We start from the raw sequence: 18711 nt of genomic DNA, 5'->3' as shown, positions 1-18711 counted from the left end.
TATGAAATCACTCGGCAGCAGCTGTAGAATGTTTTCAATGAGGTGGAAAATCAGACTGAATGTTGGATCACCAAAAACTGGTGGCTATGTTGAAGTCTATAAATTTAAACTGCAATGTTAAAGTCTTATGCACACTGATTTAAGTCATTTTTAATTTTTTTCTGTCAAAAATAAAACAAAAATTAAGGTTTAAAGTTAACATGAAAATTTTTAAAACACCCCAAATGGCTATGATGTTATATATATCTATTAGAAACTTTATTATTTTTCCCAGGTTGGAAGACTAATAGCAACTCATTAGGAAATGTTTGCCTTTTCACTTTACTGTTCTCCCTACTTCTTTCTCTTCACATAATGTATTGATTATAGAAGTTAAGAACAATTAGTAAATTTCAAGAAAAAACACTCAACTGGAACTTCATGAGAGAATCAACTCTTTTATGTTTAACAAAAACATATCAGTTGGCTAATACTCAGCCAATGAATATTTTCTTAAAAGGAACATGAATTACTCATTGCATTTGCTTACTAAATAACAAGAATAATTTAGTGAATCTCAGTGGCTACAGCAAGTAATCCAAGCAGAAGATTTAAGAATATCTATTTAAAATTGGCTATATAAAACAAAATAATGGTCATTAATATTTATCTCAGATATTTTTCATAGTCCTCTAAGGTAGACCCTCTTACTGTCTCCATTGTACAGATAAGGACAATGAATCATAGTAATGTTAAACAATTTGCTCAAGGTCACCAGGTCAGTTAAGGCAGGAGATAAACTTCAAAGCCAGTCTGTGTCCACAGTCCAAGCCCTTAGCTGGTACACTTCTCCTGATTATGACATTTTTATACTTAAGGCTTCTTTTACACATTTTAATGGATCGTTATAAAGATTCTAAATCACTGATCAGTTTTATTTCAAATTTGCTCTAGTGTTACACTCCATAGAAGAGATTTCTACTCTTTCAAAAAAAATGTCTGAATACTCTCTTTTATTGGGGCAGCTTATAAACAAATAGGCAATTGAGCAGTCTTTTGGGCTAATTACCATGAGCAAATTAACTTAAATGCCTATGAGTCTTTGGCATAATTCTCCAGAATGCAAAATGAGCCAATCTTATTGATTCTTGTTTTAACAATACCTCTAGAAGCTTTTTTTTTGGCGGGGGGGGGGGTGCTGTGTTTTTTGTTTTGTTTTGTTTTGTTTTTCCTTTTCCTTTTTCTTCCTCACTGCTACTACTTTAGTCCAGGACATCTTCATTTCTTGCTTAGACCGCTGAACATTGCTTCCAAATGTCCTCTAACCTGTTTCCTTTACAGATCATGCCCTACACTACTACAATAGTTCCATCCTTAAAACACATACTTGAGGCCAGGTGCAGTGGCTGACGCCTGTAATCCCAGCACTTTGGGAGGCCTGGGCAGGTGGATCATGAGGTCAAGAGACCAAGACCATCCTGACCAATATGGTGGAACCCCCCTCTCTACTAAAAATACAAAAATTAGCTGAGTGTGGTAGCACGAGCCTGTAGTCCCAGCTACTTGGGAGGCTGAGGCAGGAGAATTGCTTGAACCCGAGAGGCGGAGGTTGCAGTAAGCCGAGATTGCACTACTGCCCTCCAGCCTGGTGACAGAGCAAGACTCCGTCTCAAAAAAAAACAAAACAAAAAATAAACCATACTTGATCATTTTACTCCTTTCCCCCAGTAGGAACTTTCAACACATTTAAAACTCAAAGTTCAGCAACTTTAGTGTAATATACAAAGCCCCACCAGCATTCCCACCACTGCTTCCACTCCGACTACTACACCTATCCAGCCCCAACCATCTTTTAGATACCACATAACTCAGTATATTTCATCAAATACTATTTGCTTTGAAAATTGTCATCTTTCTGCTTAATATTGCTTAGATTTGGGTTTGGCAGATTTTGAGGTTTTTTTCCCCCAGGTTTTTGTCTTGTTTTGTTTTTAAGAGAAATGCATGCTTATTAGTACATGCCTATTATTTAAACCTAGCCACTCAGATCATCTGGCTCAGATCAGGAGCAGAGAGGGTGAGACAGACACCCAGTGTACCTTTTGAAGGTCTTAAATGTGAGGATATAGGCAATTGTTTTTCTCTAGAATAAGAATGAACTAGGCAAGTATGAATGCAATTAGAGGTAAGTTTAAAGGTAGAAAAAGAAGCTGGATGATACAAGATCAATTGCTTAAAATGAGGACTAGCAGAGAGTGCAAGCAGCAGCAAACATGTCCATCAGTCTCTGTGGGCACATTAGCACGTGGTTCTCAATCTTAGCTGCACATTAGAATCACCTGGGGAGTGTCTACAAAGTCCCTGCCAGGTGTTCTTTGGGCCAATTACATCAAAATCTCTAGGAGTAAATCACAGACATTGGTACTTTTCAGAGCACCCCCAGGTGATTCCAAAGCACTGCCAAGGTTGAAATTCACCCAGTTAAGACAAAAGTGATGAGAAAAGACCACAGAAGAGAGCTGACAGCTCACATAACTGGAAAGCAAAGATACATTATCATGCCTATATCGCAGTTGTGATTTTTTCCAGGAATGCTTAATAGCCTGGGAGCAAGGGCAGAAAAAGGGAAAAGTCGAGTTTATCCAGAGTTGAAAAGTGGCAGGGTCCTAAATAATAGAGACCTGATCTTAGAACACTGCAACTATCGACCATAGGCTCCAGACTGGGTAAGAGAAGTCAGGAAGTGATAAGAGACTAAGCAAACAGCTAGCTGTCAATGAATTCAGTGAACGAGTGTAATAGTGGCAGGAAAGAGGGACAAGCTGACATGAGAGAGTAGGATTTCTGGGTTTAAAATTTAAGTTTTTCGAGGTAGCACCACTCTGAGTGATTATATAATCTGGAGCAAGGCCACGGCAGAGAATGACTAGGGTAGAAAAGAGAATGGCTGGCTCCACTGACAAAGTCTTTGGAGATTGAGGTTAGCGTGTTCACTGGGGCATCATGAATTTTAGAGTTGTCCAGGATAACTATAAGATCTAGGAAGGGAAAGAAATCAAGTCAAAGGGTTCTATGAAGTCTGGGGCACAATCCAGAGTGACTAGAGGATAGCAATGGGCAAATACAAGCTCAGAAGATGGTAGCCTTATCAATGAGGTAGAAAAGAAATAGCCTGAAGTGGCAGAGTGACTGCAAGAGACTGACACCCTAATCACAGAAGCCAAGTACCACGTGTGTGACAGAATGAAGAGCATCTGTCTGAGAGAACAAAGTCCTCTCAAAGGATGAAAATGAAACATCATTGCAAACCCATAATTGTCCAGCTCATTCCCATCTTCAGCTTAATGTTCAACATTGGCTTCCACTGCTCTTAAGATATGGCCAGTGCCTACAAGGTCTAGCATGACCAGGGTCTGCCTAACTCCTGAGCCTCATCATGTTCCATGCTCCATCCTGGCTCTCCGCACATCAGTGGAAGGGCCTTTTCCCACTCACCAAATGTGCTATGTTTCCTCCCACCAAAGAGTCATTAAACATTGCTGTTCCCTCAGTCTCAAACTCACCTCTCCCTTCTCCGTCCAGTTAACTCATTCATGTTTCCATTTCCAACACAAATACATTATGTACTTATGGAAGCCTTACTCAATCTTCCACATTTGATCAGCTGCTCTCATACCATTTATGAACATTGTAGTTTTACACTTATTTAGGTGATCGTATATCTAATGTCTGTCTCTACAACTGGACTGCCAGTTCTATGAGGGCACAGGCCATATCCATCATATTCACCATATATTCCTAATGCCCAGCAAAGTCACTGACATACAGTAGGCCCACTATAAATAGTGTTGAATAAATGAATGAAAACATGGATACACCACAAATGAGAAGGAACATAGTGAAAAGGCTACTGGAATCTTAATACTATTCATATAGCAGCAAGAGATACCACTTCTTGAGTGCTTCCTGTATACCAGATAGGGCTACTTATTTAATCCATGGATCAACCTCTGAGATAGTTTTTTTTTTTTTTTTTTTCTTGAGGTGGAGTCTCACTATGTTGCCCAGGCTGGAGTGCAGTGGTGTGATCTCATCTCACTGCAGCCTCCACCTCCCGGGTTCAAGTGACTCTCCTGCCTCAGCCTCCTGAGTAGCTCACATTACAGGTGCACACCACCATGCCTGGCTGATTTTTGTATTTTTAGTAGAAATGGGGTTTCACCATGTTGGTTAGGCTGGTCTCAAACTCCTGACCTCACGATCCACCCACCTCGGCATCCCAAAGTGCTGGGATTACAGGCCTGAGCCACTGTACCCGGCCTGAGATACGTTTTTATCATCTCAATTTTGTAAATGAGAAAACTGAACACTCAAAGAGATTAAATGACTTGCCTGCTGGCCCCCAGCTGTGAAAGGCGAGAACTAAGATTTTCCCAGGTAGAGGTACCCTATCTTTATGTCAAGTTGACTATAAAAATGCCTACAGTTAAAGCCAAATTATCCTCAAAAAGGCAACTCTAGATGTGCACACATGTACACACATATCTGAACATGTACCAGTTTGGCTTCAAGCTGGTACTCTGAATAGGGCATTTTACCACAGAATGGAGGTCCCAAGCGTTAAAAATAGGGCTAATAGAAGAAAATAGGTTTGGATGGGGTATTAGTCAGGGTTCTCTAGAGGGACAAAACTAGTGGAATAAATACATATATAAAGAGAGTTTATTAAGGAGTATTAAATCACACAATCATATACAAAAAAAGTTTATTAAGGAGCATTAAATCACACAATCATATATAAAGAGAGTTTATTAAGGAGTATTAAACTCATACAAAGGTCCCACAATAAGCCATCTGCAAGCTGAGGAGCAAGGAAGCCAGTTCAAGTCCCAAAGCTGAAGAATTTGAAGTCTGATGTTTGAGGACAGAAAGTATCCATCATGGGAGAAAGATGTAGGCTGGGAGGCTAAGCCAGTCTAGCCTTTTCACATTTTCCTGCCTGCTTTATATCCTGGCCAAGTGGGCAGCTGATTAGAGGGTGTCTACCCAGATTAAGGGTGGGTCTGCCTTTCCCAGCCCACTGACTCAAATGTTATTCTCCTTTGGAAACATGCTCACAGACACACCCAGGATTATTACTTTGCATCCTTCAATCCAATCAAGTTGACACTCAGTATCAACCATCACAAGTCCACCCCCTGTCAACTTGAACTCATACACATTTCCTGAGCTCATATATAATTTTCAAATAAAGACAATAATAAGATCATAATTATGCCTAACATAATTCAACTTTGCTACGTACAACCGAAAACACACCAATTCCCAACCCAAATGCTATTACATAAAGTTAACAATACTTAAATGCTGATATGAAGTCAATAAATCTTATGTCACATGATAAAGTAAAAAGGAAAATGAAGGCATTTTCTTAGCATAGTGTATATATGAACAAGCATGTTTTTAACAAAAAGAGGAAGAAATACGGAGAATTACAATCCTCGTTTCTGCAACTGGTTATGTGGTTGTAGCTAGTATCAATGACTACCTTCTTCTGCTACCCATTCTGTATTCCCTTTGCCTTCAGCACACACCTCAACAGGTCATGGGTTTTTTTCCTGGTGGAGTGACCCAAACCTTCATTCCTGAAGGGTCTTGGCCATTTGTAGGCCTGCCTGGAGTGGGCTGTTGTAGTTTCCCACTGACCTTAACCACAGGGCATGGTAATACTAACAGACACCCTAATGGATCTTCTCTATTCCATGCATACTCTTCCTTACCTCTGTTGTGAAGTAGGCTGATTTCATCTTGATAGTCCAGGTCAGTCACCCCAGCCAGCACTGTATCTCCCTCCTTAGCCTGTTGACTTAAAGGTGGGAGGTGCCCAAAGTATTTAGGTGGCAATCATAACTTCCAGTTTAATGGAATTGTTATTGTGCCTCCTGGCAGCATTCCTCCCTCTGGAACTAAGACCTCTAGGCCAGCAGAACGTAATGTCACAGGAACAGGAAGCAAAATTTTGCTAGTGGGTCACTGGGGGTGACGGTGAATGGTGCCACTTGTACTTGCACCCCTTGATTCCTGGACCCGTGAATCCTGACTGCAGGAGAAACGGTACCATGTATTGGACACTGATTCAGAGCATACATGGCCTTCTGGAGAACTTTACGTCAGCCCTGCAAAGGACTTCAAAAGGCCATTCCACTATTCTATCTATCCAGCTGCTTCAGGATGATGGGGAACATGGTAAGACCAGTGAATTCCATGAGCATGAGCCCACTGCTGCACTTCTTTAGCTGTAAAGTGAGTGCCTTGGTCAGAGGCAACACTGTGTGGAATACCAAGATGGTAGATAAGGTATTCCATGAGTCCATGGATAACAGTCTTGGCAGAAGCATTGCTGAGGTCACCCGTTAGTGAGCACTCACATGGGATACAAATATCTTCAGTTTTTGACCAGACAGGTCCATCCACATATCTCTTCCCCAATTTTCTTTGTCACCAATTTTCCAATCATGTTTCTTCCAAGTCCCTGACCATCCAGCCAAACCATTGGCTACAGCCCATGAATCAGTATATAATCATACATCTGGCCCTCTCTCCTTCCATGCAAAGTGCACAACCAGATGCAATGCTCAAAGTTCTCCCCATTGAGAAGACTTCTCTTCACCACTGTCCTCCAGGCATGTCCTGAGAAGGGGCTATAGTACTGCAGCTGTCCACTTGCAGGTGGTGCCTGCATATCGTGCAGAACCATCTGTGAACCAGATCCTAGTCTTCTCTTCCTGTGTCAACTGATCATAGGGAACTCCCCATGAAGCCACTGGTGCAGGCTGAGTGAGAGATGGCAGGGCGGCAGGATTGGAGACCATAGGCATTTGAGCCACTTCCTCATGTAACTTGTGCCTTCAGGACCTGCTTGAGCCCGATCACATATATACCACTTCCATTTGATGATGGAATGCTGCTGTGCATGACCCACTTTATGGCTAGATGGGTCAGAAAGCACCCAATTCATGATAGGCAGTGCAAGTCACATGGTGACTTGATGACCCATAGACAAACGTTCAGTTTCCACCAAAGCCCAATAACAGGCCAAGAGCTGTCTCTCAAAAGGAGAGTAGTTATCTGCAGAAGATGGCAGGGCCTTGCTCCAAAATCCTAGAGGCCTCCACTGTGATTCACCTATGGGGGCCTGCCAAAGGCTCCAAACAGCATCCCTATCTGCCACCAATACATCAAGCACCATTGGATCTGCTGGGTCATATGGCCCAAGTGGCAGAGCAGCTTACACAGCAGCCTGGACCTGTTGTAGAGCCTTCTTCTGTTCTGGACCCCACTCAACACTGGCAGCCTTTTGGATCACTCGATAAACAGGCTGGAGTAAAACACCCAAATGAGGAATGTGTTGCCTCCAAAATCCAAACAGGCCCACTACGTGTTGTGCCTCTTCCCTGGCTGTAGAAGGGGCCAAATGCAGCAACTTATCCTTCACCTTAGAAGGAAAATCTCAACAGGCCCCACACCACTGGATGCCTAGGAATTTTACTGAAGTGGAAGGTTCCTGAATTTTAGTCAGATTTTTTTTCCATTCTCTGGCAAGCAAATGTCTCACCAGTAAGTCCAGTTTGTTTTCTACTTCTTGCTCACTGGATCCAATCAGCATAATGTCATCAATGTCATGGACCAGTGTGATATCTTGTGGAAGTGAAAAGCAATCAAGTTCTCTCCAAATAACATTATGACACAAAGCCGGAGAGTTGATATACCCCGAGATAGGACAGGAAAGGTATATTGCTGGCCTTGACAGCTGAAAGCAAATTGCTTCTGGTGGACCTTATGGACAGGAATGGAGAAAAGGGCATTTGCCAAGTCAATGGCTGCATACCAGGTACCAGGAGATGTGTTAATTTGCTCAAGCAATGAAACCGCATCTGGTATAGCAGCTGCAATTGCAGTCACCACTTGGTTAAGCTTACAATAATCCACTGTCATTCTCCAGGATCCATCTGTCTTCTGCATAGGCCAAACAGGAGAGCTGAACGGGGATGTGGTGGGAATCACCACCTCTACATCTTTCAAGCCCTTAATGGTGGTACTAATCCCTGCAATCCTTCCAGGGATGTGATACTGGTTTTGATTTACTATTTTTCTAGGTAGAGGCATCTCTAATAGCTTCCAGTTCCCACCATAATATCCCTCACCCTACTAGTCAGGGAGCCAATGTGGGGGTTCTGCCAGCTGCTAAATATGTCTATACCAATTATGCATTCTGGCACTGGGGAAATGACTACAGGATGAGTCTGGGGACCCACTGGACACACTTTAAGTTGGAGCTGAGCTAAAACTCCATTAATTACCTGACCTCCATAAGCCCCTACTTTAACTGGAGAACCACAATGAGTCCCCTGGAATCAACATCACCTCAGATCAACTGTGCATTGGGGAAAGGGAAGTGATCAGACATTTCAGGGACTACATCATTTCAAGTAGTCTTCGAAATGTCTGATCGCTTTCCTTTCCCCAACGCACAGTTCCCTGATAAAAGACTGGAAGTCTCCTTGGGGGAGGATGGGAGAAAGATTAACAGCATAAACTCTTGGTAATAGGGTCCTTCCTCAAGGGGACCTGGCCTCCCCTTCATTCAAGGTGTTCTGGGTCTATAAACTGGCTCAATTCCAGAAACTGATTGAGGGGCCATGATTCTGTTTTTATAATTCAAATTAGTCTTTTGCCTGTTAGACCTGAAAATTTTCTGCTCATATAAATTAAGTAGGAATGCAGTAGGCTTCCTATCCATTTCACTTCTAGGAACATCGTGATTGATTAGCCAATGCCAGAGCTCTACTTGAGTCAGACTATTCTGATTTTTGCTTTGCCTCTGCTGTCCATTACAGTAGCTATGCCTACCTTGCCTTTGATGGTTGAGTGCCACCACTTGGCCCCTGTCACCTCAGGATCCAGTTATTCCCATCGTATTTAAATTTTGTAGTTGCATGACTATGGTTCCTACTGCTAGATTTGACATACAGAGAAGAGCAATTATAGGGCTCTTGAAAGATACAGGTGCTGCCCTCACAAATCGATTTTGCAAAGCACTGGTCAAAGGTATTATCTTCTGGACCCTCCCAGCTGGGAAGGTCTAAAGTGACTAATCCACTCCACCATCCCAATCTCCCTAAGCCTTTGGATCCCTTCCTCTACATTAACCAAGGGAGATCAGGCATTTCCAGCTTGCTCACAGTGGGCCATCTTTTAATCCATATTTCAGCTAATCAAACAAACAAACTATATTAGAACATTTTTTAACTCCCTGAGCTGTAACATTAAAAGCAGAATCCCTACTTAGTGGGCCCAAACCAATAAATTCAGCCTGATCTAACTCTATGTTCCTTCCACCATTATCCCACACCCTTAATATCAATTCCCATGCCTGTTCTCCAGATTTCTGCTTATATAACTTGGAAAACTTAAGAAGTTCTTCTCAAGTGTAGCACACCTCCTCATGGGTCACACTCTGAACCTCACCTCTAGGGGTCCACCAGGACTTTAGTCTAGTTGTAGGTGTAGAAGCAAACAGGGGTGTTGGCAGTGGCTCCTGAGGAGAATCAACATGATTTTGCCTGGCAACTGCCTCAGGGGAGGCCATCACCATTGCCTCAGGCAGTGCAGGGTTTATCTCCTCAGACAAAGGTAGAAAGGCTGATGGCAACATGGGTTGGAGAGGGGATGTTGCCAATACTGGGGATGGAGAAGCTGTTTCTTCTGGCAAAAAAGATTCATCAGGGTTTACAATCTCAGTGTCCCCGCTTCACCAGGGTCCTCCCACACATCCCCATTCCAAGTTGCAGGGTCCTATTCTTTTCCAATCAATGCCCTCATTTTAACAGTAGACACCTGGTGAGGCTGTGCATGCACCTTCCATTACAGGTCAGCCACTCACATGATAAGAGCTTGTGTCTGTTTTCCCACAATTTCAGCTCTTTCTCTACAGGAGATAAGACACTCACTGAGGGCAGTCTTAGGAGATTTAAGGCTCAGTATATGCTTCTGAAGCCAGGAGTCAGAATCCCTGAATTCATCATTTTCCTTCATCATTTTGTCCAGTGAACTTAGGAGCAACCAACCAACTTCATTAGTTTCTTAATTCTCCACATATAGCCAAAGGTATTATGTACAGAGTCACCAAACTCCTTGCCTCACATAAGCGGTAAATCAGGAGCATCAAATGCATTTATTTTGCATAACTCTCTAAACAGTTCATGCCAAGGACTATCAGTGTTCTCCATACTGTTAGAAATAAGAGTCCTTAGCATTATTGGGTCTAATCATATTAAGCAGCCAACTCCAGAATTCCCAAAACCAATGAAAGAACTCCATCCTTAATATTCTGTTCCTCTAGAGCCACTCCTGGTACCAAAATCTGTATTACTCAGGGTTCACTAGAGGGACAGAACTAACAGGACATATATATGTGTGTGTGTGTGTGTGTGTGTGTGTGTGTGTGTGTGTGTGTGTGTGTAGAAAGAGAGAGAGTTTATTAAGGAGTATTAAACTCACATGATCACAAGACCCACAATAGGCCGCCTGCAAGCTGAGGAGCAAGGAAGCCAGTCCAAGTCCCAAAGCCCAAGAACTTCAAGTCCGATGTTCAAGGACAGGAAGCCTTCAGCATGGGAAAAGATGTAGGCTACGAGGCTAAACCAGTCTAGCCTTTTCACGTGTTCCTGCCTGCTTTATATCCTAGCCAAGCAGGCAGCTGATTAGACGGTGCCCATCCAGATTAAGGGTGGGTCTGCCTTTCACAACCCACTGACTCAAATGTTAGTCTCCTTTGGAAACACCCTCATAGACACATCCAGGATCAATACTTTGCATCCTTCAATCCAATAAAGTTGACACTTGGTATTAACCATCACAGATGGGGAATTCAATAAAATCCCTGAGAGGGCAGGTAGCAAAATCCTCATGAGCAGTCACAAAAAAGATCAAGGAGGAGGAAGAGGCAGCACAGAGATTGATTCACTGCCTCTGCAGAGATCTTTCCCGGGGTGGAAGTGAGTTTTCATTCCAGTAGATCCTAAAAAGTGACAATTCCTGCTGATGACAAAAGTCTCCTCCATATTTTTTGAAACATAACTCTGCCATCACCATTTAGTACTTATTCAAATGCATGAGTTTCTTTTTAAGGAAAAATGGCTCCTAATGGCACTATCCCCTATGGCTCACAATTATGCAGCAGCAGCATGGTTTTCATGCAGGTGCCTTAACATTTAAAGTAGAATTCAAACTTGACCACAATGACAGGTTCAGAGCTCATGAACCTCTGCAAACATATGGAATACGTGAGAAAAGAAACTTCACTATGTTTTTTTTTCTATCTAGTTTTGGTCAAAAATCCAAATGACAGAAAAAGAGATTCACCTACTATATTAGTTTCCTAAAGCTGTCATAGCAAAATGGTACAAACTTGGTGGCTTAACACGACAGAAATTTATTCTCTCATATTTTTGGAGACTAGAAATCTGAAATCAAGGTGTCAGTGGGGCTGTGCTCTCTCTGAAGTCTCCAGGGGAGAATCATTCCTTGCCTCTTCCTAGCTCTGGTGGTTTCTTGCAATCCTTGGTGTCCCTTGGCTTGTGGTAGCATCACTTCGATCTCTGCCTCTCTCACATGGCCATTTCCTGTGTCTCCCTGTGTCCAAATTTCCCTCTTCTTACAAGGACATCAGTCATTGAAGGAGGCGGGCCCAATCCAATCCGTATGACCTCATCTTAACTTGATTCCATCTGCAAAGAGACTCTATTTCAAAATATGGTCAGGTCACATTCACAGGTACTGGGGGTGAAGCCTTAAATATATCTTTTTGGGGGGACAGAATTCAACCCCTACCTCATACTAACCACCTAGTCTGGATTACTAGAAGGCAGCACACCTGCACTTAGACTTCACTGAAGGCTCTTAATTCTTCAGTAAAATGCCCCCTTTTTTTTAATAAAAAAGTTTAAATAAAAATATACAAAAAAACTAATTGGCTTCTTCTACAAAATCACTATTGAAGATACTTTTTTTTCCTCAAAAAGTCTTTTTATAAATACCATGAAAAAAGTTTATTTCATTTGATGACAGCGAAAATTTTTCTTTTGTTTGGCAATTAGGAAGCTTACTAGTCAGCACTATAATACTATACTAATACTCAGTAGTCTATAGTACCATAATACTACAGTAGTCTGGGTGTTTCTCAAGTTTGGATGGGGAGAGTAAGTTAAGGAGGGAAATGATGAAAAACACAGATGCCTGGGACCCACTCCAAACCTATAAAATCAGAAGTGATGGGGATGAGGCCCAGGCTTATTCACTTCTGACAAACAGCCAAAGTCATTCTGCTGTACACCAACTTTGAGTGCCACCAGCCTAGGGTTTTTACACCCCATTTCCCCCTTTATTCTCAGAGATGTATAGTTTGCAAGTTTTATATTTTAATGTTCTTGTGTCCTTTATTGCAAGCTATATATTTTTTAGCTATTTACAATTAAGATTAACAAGCAATTTCTAAGTATTCTACTTCTGAACTACACATTTGAAATAATACTTGTGATTATATGTTAGGTTCTGTAGCACTTTTCCAAAGATGACATATATTTTCAAACAGATGGCTTTATTCATGCTTACCAAGTCCCTCTGAGGTACACTGGAAGAAGAAACTATTATTCCCTTCAAAAATAAAGGCTCAAGTCCAAGTCAAACTGAGTATTTATTAAACACCTTTAATGTTCAAGACACTTAAATATCACCTCATCAGGGCAGGTAATAGCCAGGGAGCTACATCTCTAAATATGGAAAGGTTAGTATACCACTTAAACACGTACACTGATTTACCATCTCTTGTTTGTACAGAATTAGTCTAGACAATTTAATTATTTTAATTGATCAGTGTAAGTAGTCGTGAACAATTCAGAATAAAAGCGCCAAGTACTTTCTTTCCACATTATTCTTCTCATCTTCAGTTCACATATGAAAACTAAAGCCTCCTAAACTTAAGATTATAAAGTACTGCAAAGTACAATAGTCACTACGGTGAAAAAAAAATACCAGTTTCCATAGCTGTCTACAGCTCAACTATCTGAAAAATACATAGTCGGTTTGAAGTCTTTTGTGAAATCCCTTGTGAGACTCTACTGTTGACTGTGGTTAGAATACATTCAAAAGTATAATCAGATTGCATCATCACCATCACCTGCTCAGAGGCAAGTTGAAGAAACATGTGCTCATGAGGCTGAAGCTGGTTTATTGTACTACACTCTCATGTCGGCTTGCCAGAGAGATTAGTCACCATTTTGCAGCTGGTTTCAAATTCGGTTGCTGCGATACAAGTGCAGATGCAATGGCTTACCCTAATTATATTGCTCCAGTTTAATCTTTCCATTTGTAGCATACTATATATTGGATCAAATTCAAGACTCTGGATTGGTTTCAAATAGAAGAGACTTCAAAATCACACATTTGTGATCCTCTCCTAAAGCTTGCTGATCATATTTCATCATTGTCTCTTTTGGATCTTCTGAATCTACTCCAAAGGTGTTTTTAGCTCTCAAGTCTTCACTAAATCTTGATAATAAAAATGCAGGGAAAAAAAAATCAAAAAACAGTTCTTAAAGTTTTTTTTAACAAAATAAAAGGAAAGTTATGTCATCTCCAAAAATACTCACATATTTTTTAAAAATTTCAATATTCTTCTTGTTTGGAATTAAATATATGAGAAAATTCTAAGGAAATTAATTGTAATCAGTGGTTTCCAAACTTGACTGATGGTCAAAATCACTTGGGAAGCTTTAAAACACACATACATTTCCCCCACTTCACCCTATACCTGTTGAATCATCATTTAAAGAGGTTTATTTTTAAATTAATCTAGAAGTTAAATAAAGCTTATGCTGGTATTGCTTCTGAGAGTCAGAAAGAAAAAAGAAAGGTTCCTGCCTATCTCAGGCAGGTCTTTTTAACTGTCTGCTTCTGTCCATATTTAATAAATGCCATCTGTCAAGAATGATGTCTATACAAAGAGATGATGTAATCAGAAGAACTTTAAAAGAAAAAATAAAATCCTAGCATCATCAGATCCACAGAAGCTACTCAGATAAGAGGCTCCAAGAGGAGATTTTTGGATGTGAAAAACAATAAGGAGTACAACACACATTTACAATCGTTTTAATTTTGTAAGCATCTGTTTCAATTTGTCGGATACATAGTTTTTTCCTTCAAAATAACCTGAAGGTATTATTTTGAAGATACACATAGTGAAACTTAGATTATGCATTTTTTACTCCCTTGTTTCTTATTCATTTGTTCCACGTTAGTGCTGGGAATATGGTGGTAAGAACAGACAACCCATGCCCTCACTATGCATACAATATCATCGATGGCATTATAAAAATATCAAAATAGTTTTATGTTTAAAATAAACTATAAGAAATTCACATCAGTATTTTTCAGAATACCCTTGGGGATAAAAATAACACATTCAAGTTATAGTTGACACATTATTTGGAAAAATCACTCAAGTTCTGCAATTTCTCCTTCCCAAATTAATACCAGTTTTACTTTATTATCTGATCTAAAATTTATAATTATACAAAAATGTGAAAGTAATAAGTGAATGCTATATCATAGGTTATTCAACACACTGCTAAAATTAAAAATCACTGTGTCAATTCTAAAAACTAGATTTCCCTAAACTCTAAAAGCTACACAACTATGATAAACAGAATCTATGGTATTTTGCAACTCTTAATACTATAATTAAACATCAAGTTTAATTAGTAGAAAAGTTTCCTAAACAGATTTTCACGATAGAATATGTTAATTGGATAATTATGGCCAATCATAAACTTAAGCATAAAAGGTGACGGTAAGATAAAAACAAAATCTTGAGGACAAAATTTCAAACTCATGCTCTCATCCAGGCCAGAGTTCCTGAACTATACAATTACAAACTAACTTCTTTGTTATTTAAACTGCATTTTACTCTTTACAAATACAAGTAGTTTTCCAAATACTCCATGCTGTTGATGCCTCAAAGTGGGGAAAACAGATGAATTAAATAAGTAGAGGCCATGTTAGCCAATGTGATTGAGACCATTTCTTCATTTAATAAAAAAACAGCTAAAGTGGGAAATCATAAAAAATATATGCATACCTTAAACATTTTACTTGAAAACAAATAAATCACATTCATTTAATAAAGTAAATACTTCTGAAGTAGCGGAGTTGTCTGAGGTAAATACCTGAGGTTATTGTCTCAGGCCAAAGAAACTGAAGGACGAGGGCACACGAGGAGTGAGTTTAAGAGTGGAAGTTTATCCTTTTGACTTAGGATTGTCTTGGCAATGTAGGCTCTTTTTTGGTTCCATATGAACTTTAAAGCAGTTTTTTCCAATTCTGTGAAGACACTCACTGGTAGCTTGATGGGGATGGCATTGAATCTATAAATAACCTTGGGCAGTATGGCCATTTTCACAATATTGATTCTTCCTATCCATGAGCATGGTATGTTTTTCCATTTGTTAGTGTCCTCTTTTATTTCACTGAGCAGTGGTTTGTAGTTCTCCTTGAAGAGGTCCTTTACATCCCTTGTAAGTTGGATTCCTAGGTATTTTATTCTCTTTGAAGCAATTGTGAATGGAAGTTCATTCATGATTTGGCTCTCTGTCTGTCTGTTACTTGTGTATAAGAATGCTTGTGATTTTTGCACATTAATTTTGTATCCTGAGACTTTGCTGAAGTTGCTTGCTTATCAGCTTAAGGAGATTTTGGGCTGAGACAATGGGGTTTTCTAAATATACAATCATGTCATCTGCAAACACGGACAATTTGACTTCTTCTTTTCCTAACTGAATACCCTTTATTTCTTTCTCTTGCCTGATTGCCCTAGCCAGAACTTCCAACACTATGTTGAATAGGAGTGGAGAGAAAGGGCATCCCTGTCTTGTGCCAGTTTTCAAAGAGAATTTTTCCAGTTTTTGCCCATTCAGTATGATATTAGCTGTGGGTTTGTCATAAATAGCTCTTATTATTTTGAGGTACGTTCCATCAATACCGAATTTATTGAGCGTTTTTAGCATGAAGGGCTGTTGAATTTTGTCAAAAGCCTTTTCTGCATCTACTGAGATAATCATGTGGTTCTTGTCTTTGGTTCTGTTTATATGCTGGATTACGTTTATTGATTTGCGAATGTTGAACCAGCCTTGCATCCCAGGGATGAAGCCCACTTGATCATGGTGGATAAGCTTTTTGATGTGCTGCTGAATCTGGTTTGCCAGTATTTTATTGAGGATTTTTGCATCGATGTTCATCAGGGATATTGGTCTAAAATTCTCTTTTTTTGTTGTGTCTCTGCCAGGCTTTGGTATCAGGATGATGTTGGCCTCATAAAATGAGTTAGGGAGGATTCCCTCTTTTTCTATTGATTGGAATAGTTTCAGAAGGCATGGTAGCAGCTCCTCCTTGTACCTCTGGTAGAATTCAGCTGTGAATCCATCTGGTCCTGGACTTTTTTTGGTTGGCAGGCTATTAATTATTGCCACGCTACCTGACTTCAAACTATACTACAAGGCTACAGTAACCAAAACAGCATGGTACTGGTACCAAAACAGAGATATAGACCAATGGAACAGAACAGAGTCCTCAGAAATAATACCACACATCTACAGCCATCTGATCTTTGACAAACCTGAGAGAAACAAGAAATGGGGAAAGGATTCCCTATTTAATAAATGGTGCTGGGAAAATTGGCTAGCCATAAGTAGAAAGCTGAAACTGGATCCTTTCCTTACTCCTTATACGAAGATTAATTCAAGGTGGATTAGAGACTTAAATGTTAGACCTAATACCATAAAAACCCTAGAAGAAAACCTAGGTAATACCATTCAGGACATAGGCATGGGCGAGGACTTCATGTCTAAAACACCAAAAGCAACGGCAGCAAAAGCCAAAATTGACAAATGGGATCTAATTAAACTAAAGAGCTTCTGCACAGCAAAAGAAACTACCATCAGAGTGAACAGGCAACCTACAGAATGGGAGAAAATTTTTGCAATCTACTCATCCGACAAAGGGCTAATATCCAGAATCTACAAAGAACTCAAACAAATATACAAGAAAAAAACAAACAACCCCATCAAAAAGTGGGCAAAGGATATGAACAGACATTTCTCAAAAGAAGACATTCATACAGCCAACAGACGCATGAAAAAATGCTCATCATCACTGGCCATCAGAGAAATGCAAATCAAAACCACAATGAGATACCATCTCACACCAGTTAGAATGGCAATCATTAAAAAGTCAGGAAACAACAGGTGTTGGAGAGGATGTGGAGAAATAGGAACACTTTTACACTGTTGGTGGGACTGTAAACTAGTTCAACCATTATGGAAAACAGTATGGCAATTCCTCAAGGATCTAGAACTAGATGCACCATATGACCCAGCCATCCCACTACTGGGTATATAGTCCCAGCTACTCAGGAGGCTGAGGCAGGAGAATGGCGTGAACCCAGGAGGCGGAGCTTGCAGTGAGCTGAGATCCGGCCACTGCACTCCAGCCTGGGCGACAGAGCAAGACTCCATCTCAAAAAAATAAATAAATAAATAAATAAATAAATAAATAAATACAATTTTTCTTGGCATTGTTCCCTCCCATGTTGCAATAATATCGAATCCTGATTCAAGCTGTTATTTAATACAACATAGAACTATTTCTAGGGCATCTATAACTACCTATGGCATGAGTAATTTTTGCCTCTGGATTGCTCTTATCTCCTCCTCCTCTTCATATTTAGATCCATCCTTTTCTGCCCCAGCTTGTTTGCTTTCTGCGTCCGTAATTTCATTTTCAAAAAAAATTGTTTTAACTGTAACCATGTCTGACATATATTAGTTTCTAATTTAAAAAATTCTTCCATTTGTCTGAGATACTTAAAAACAAATTTACAACAGCAACAAACTATGTTTTATACTATCTCCTTGTAATTAACAATATTTTTAAGTGATAGTTTTCACCAAAGTTTAGTAAATGGTTAAATGTAAATTTTGCTCTATGCTATCACTACACTATTTTTTAAATGTTTGATGTTATTCTATCTTATATAACTGCTACTACTGTCATATACTTCTTTTCTCAAATTAAAACTCAGAACTCTTCTTTACATCTTTTGCATCTCCTCTTTACATACTCTGATTTATGGGTTAGAGGAAGGATATTACATTCAATGGTAAAACTATGACTTTTAGGTCATATTTTTTCCGGAAATTTGTAGATCTTTATTTTCATTTTTAAAAATACTTGCTATTGAAAAACTCTATCCTCATTTGAATGAAAACAGAGCTCTTCTTTGTATTGCTCATCATTGCATACCCAACACCCAGCATAGCACCTAGCACACAGAAATATTCAGATATTGTCTGAATGCATGAATGTTTATATAATTTCATGGAAGCATTAATTATTGAAATAAGAGTGCACTTCCCTAAGTTACTTATCAGGGAACTAGCTTTGGTTGTCAATAGCTTTGAGTTTCAGGTTTAGGAAAAAATTCATTAAGTTAGCTATTCTAACATCTAGCTATAAGGTCTAAGGTCAACTGTTCTGCTACTACTCTTCACCAAGATCACTGATGAAATTTCATTCATAAATCTGGTGAAAACATTTCAGTTCTTATCCTACTTGTAGTTC

At 39.7% G+C, this 18711-nt stretch overlaps 2 protein-coding genes across 4 annotated transcripts in view; one reads left to right on the top strand and one right to left on the bottom strand.

The window, feature by feature from the left end:
* UMAD1 (UBAP1-MVB12-associated (UMA) domain containing 1) overlaps window positions 1–18711 on the bottom strand; it is a 244907-nt gene that overhangs the window by 155022 nt on the left and 71174 nt on the right. The window lies entirely within an intron of this gene.
* The window catches only part of RPA3 (replication protein A3), a 79551-nt gene continuing 74945 nt past the window's right edge, over window positions 14106–18711 (top strand). Inside the window, exon 1 of the mRNA XM_010353069.1 lies at window positions 14106–14195. The gene's annotated coding sequence lies outside the window, so the exon portion shown is untranslated. The remainder of the gene's footprint in view (window positions 14196–18711) is intronic.

The sequence above is a fragment of the Rhinopithecus roxellana genome, chromosome 6 (assembly GCF_007565055.1).
Source record: "Rhinopithecus roxellana isolate Shanxi Qingling chromosome 6, ASM756505v1, whole genome shotgun sequence".
Lineage (NCBI taxonomy): Eukaryota > Metazoa > Chordata > Mammalia > Primates > Cercopithecidae > Rhinopithecus > Rhinopithecus roxellana.
Note: the sequence above shows the minus strand (reverse complement) of the source record. Positions and strands in the feature narration are given on the sequence as shown.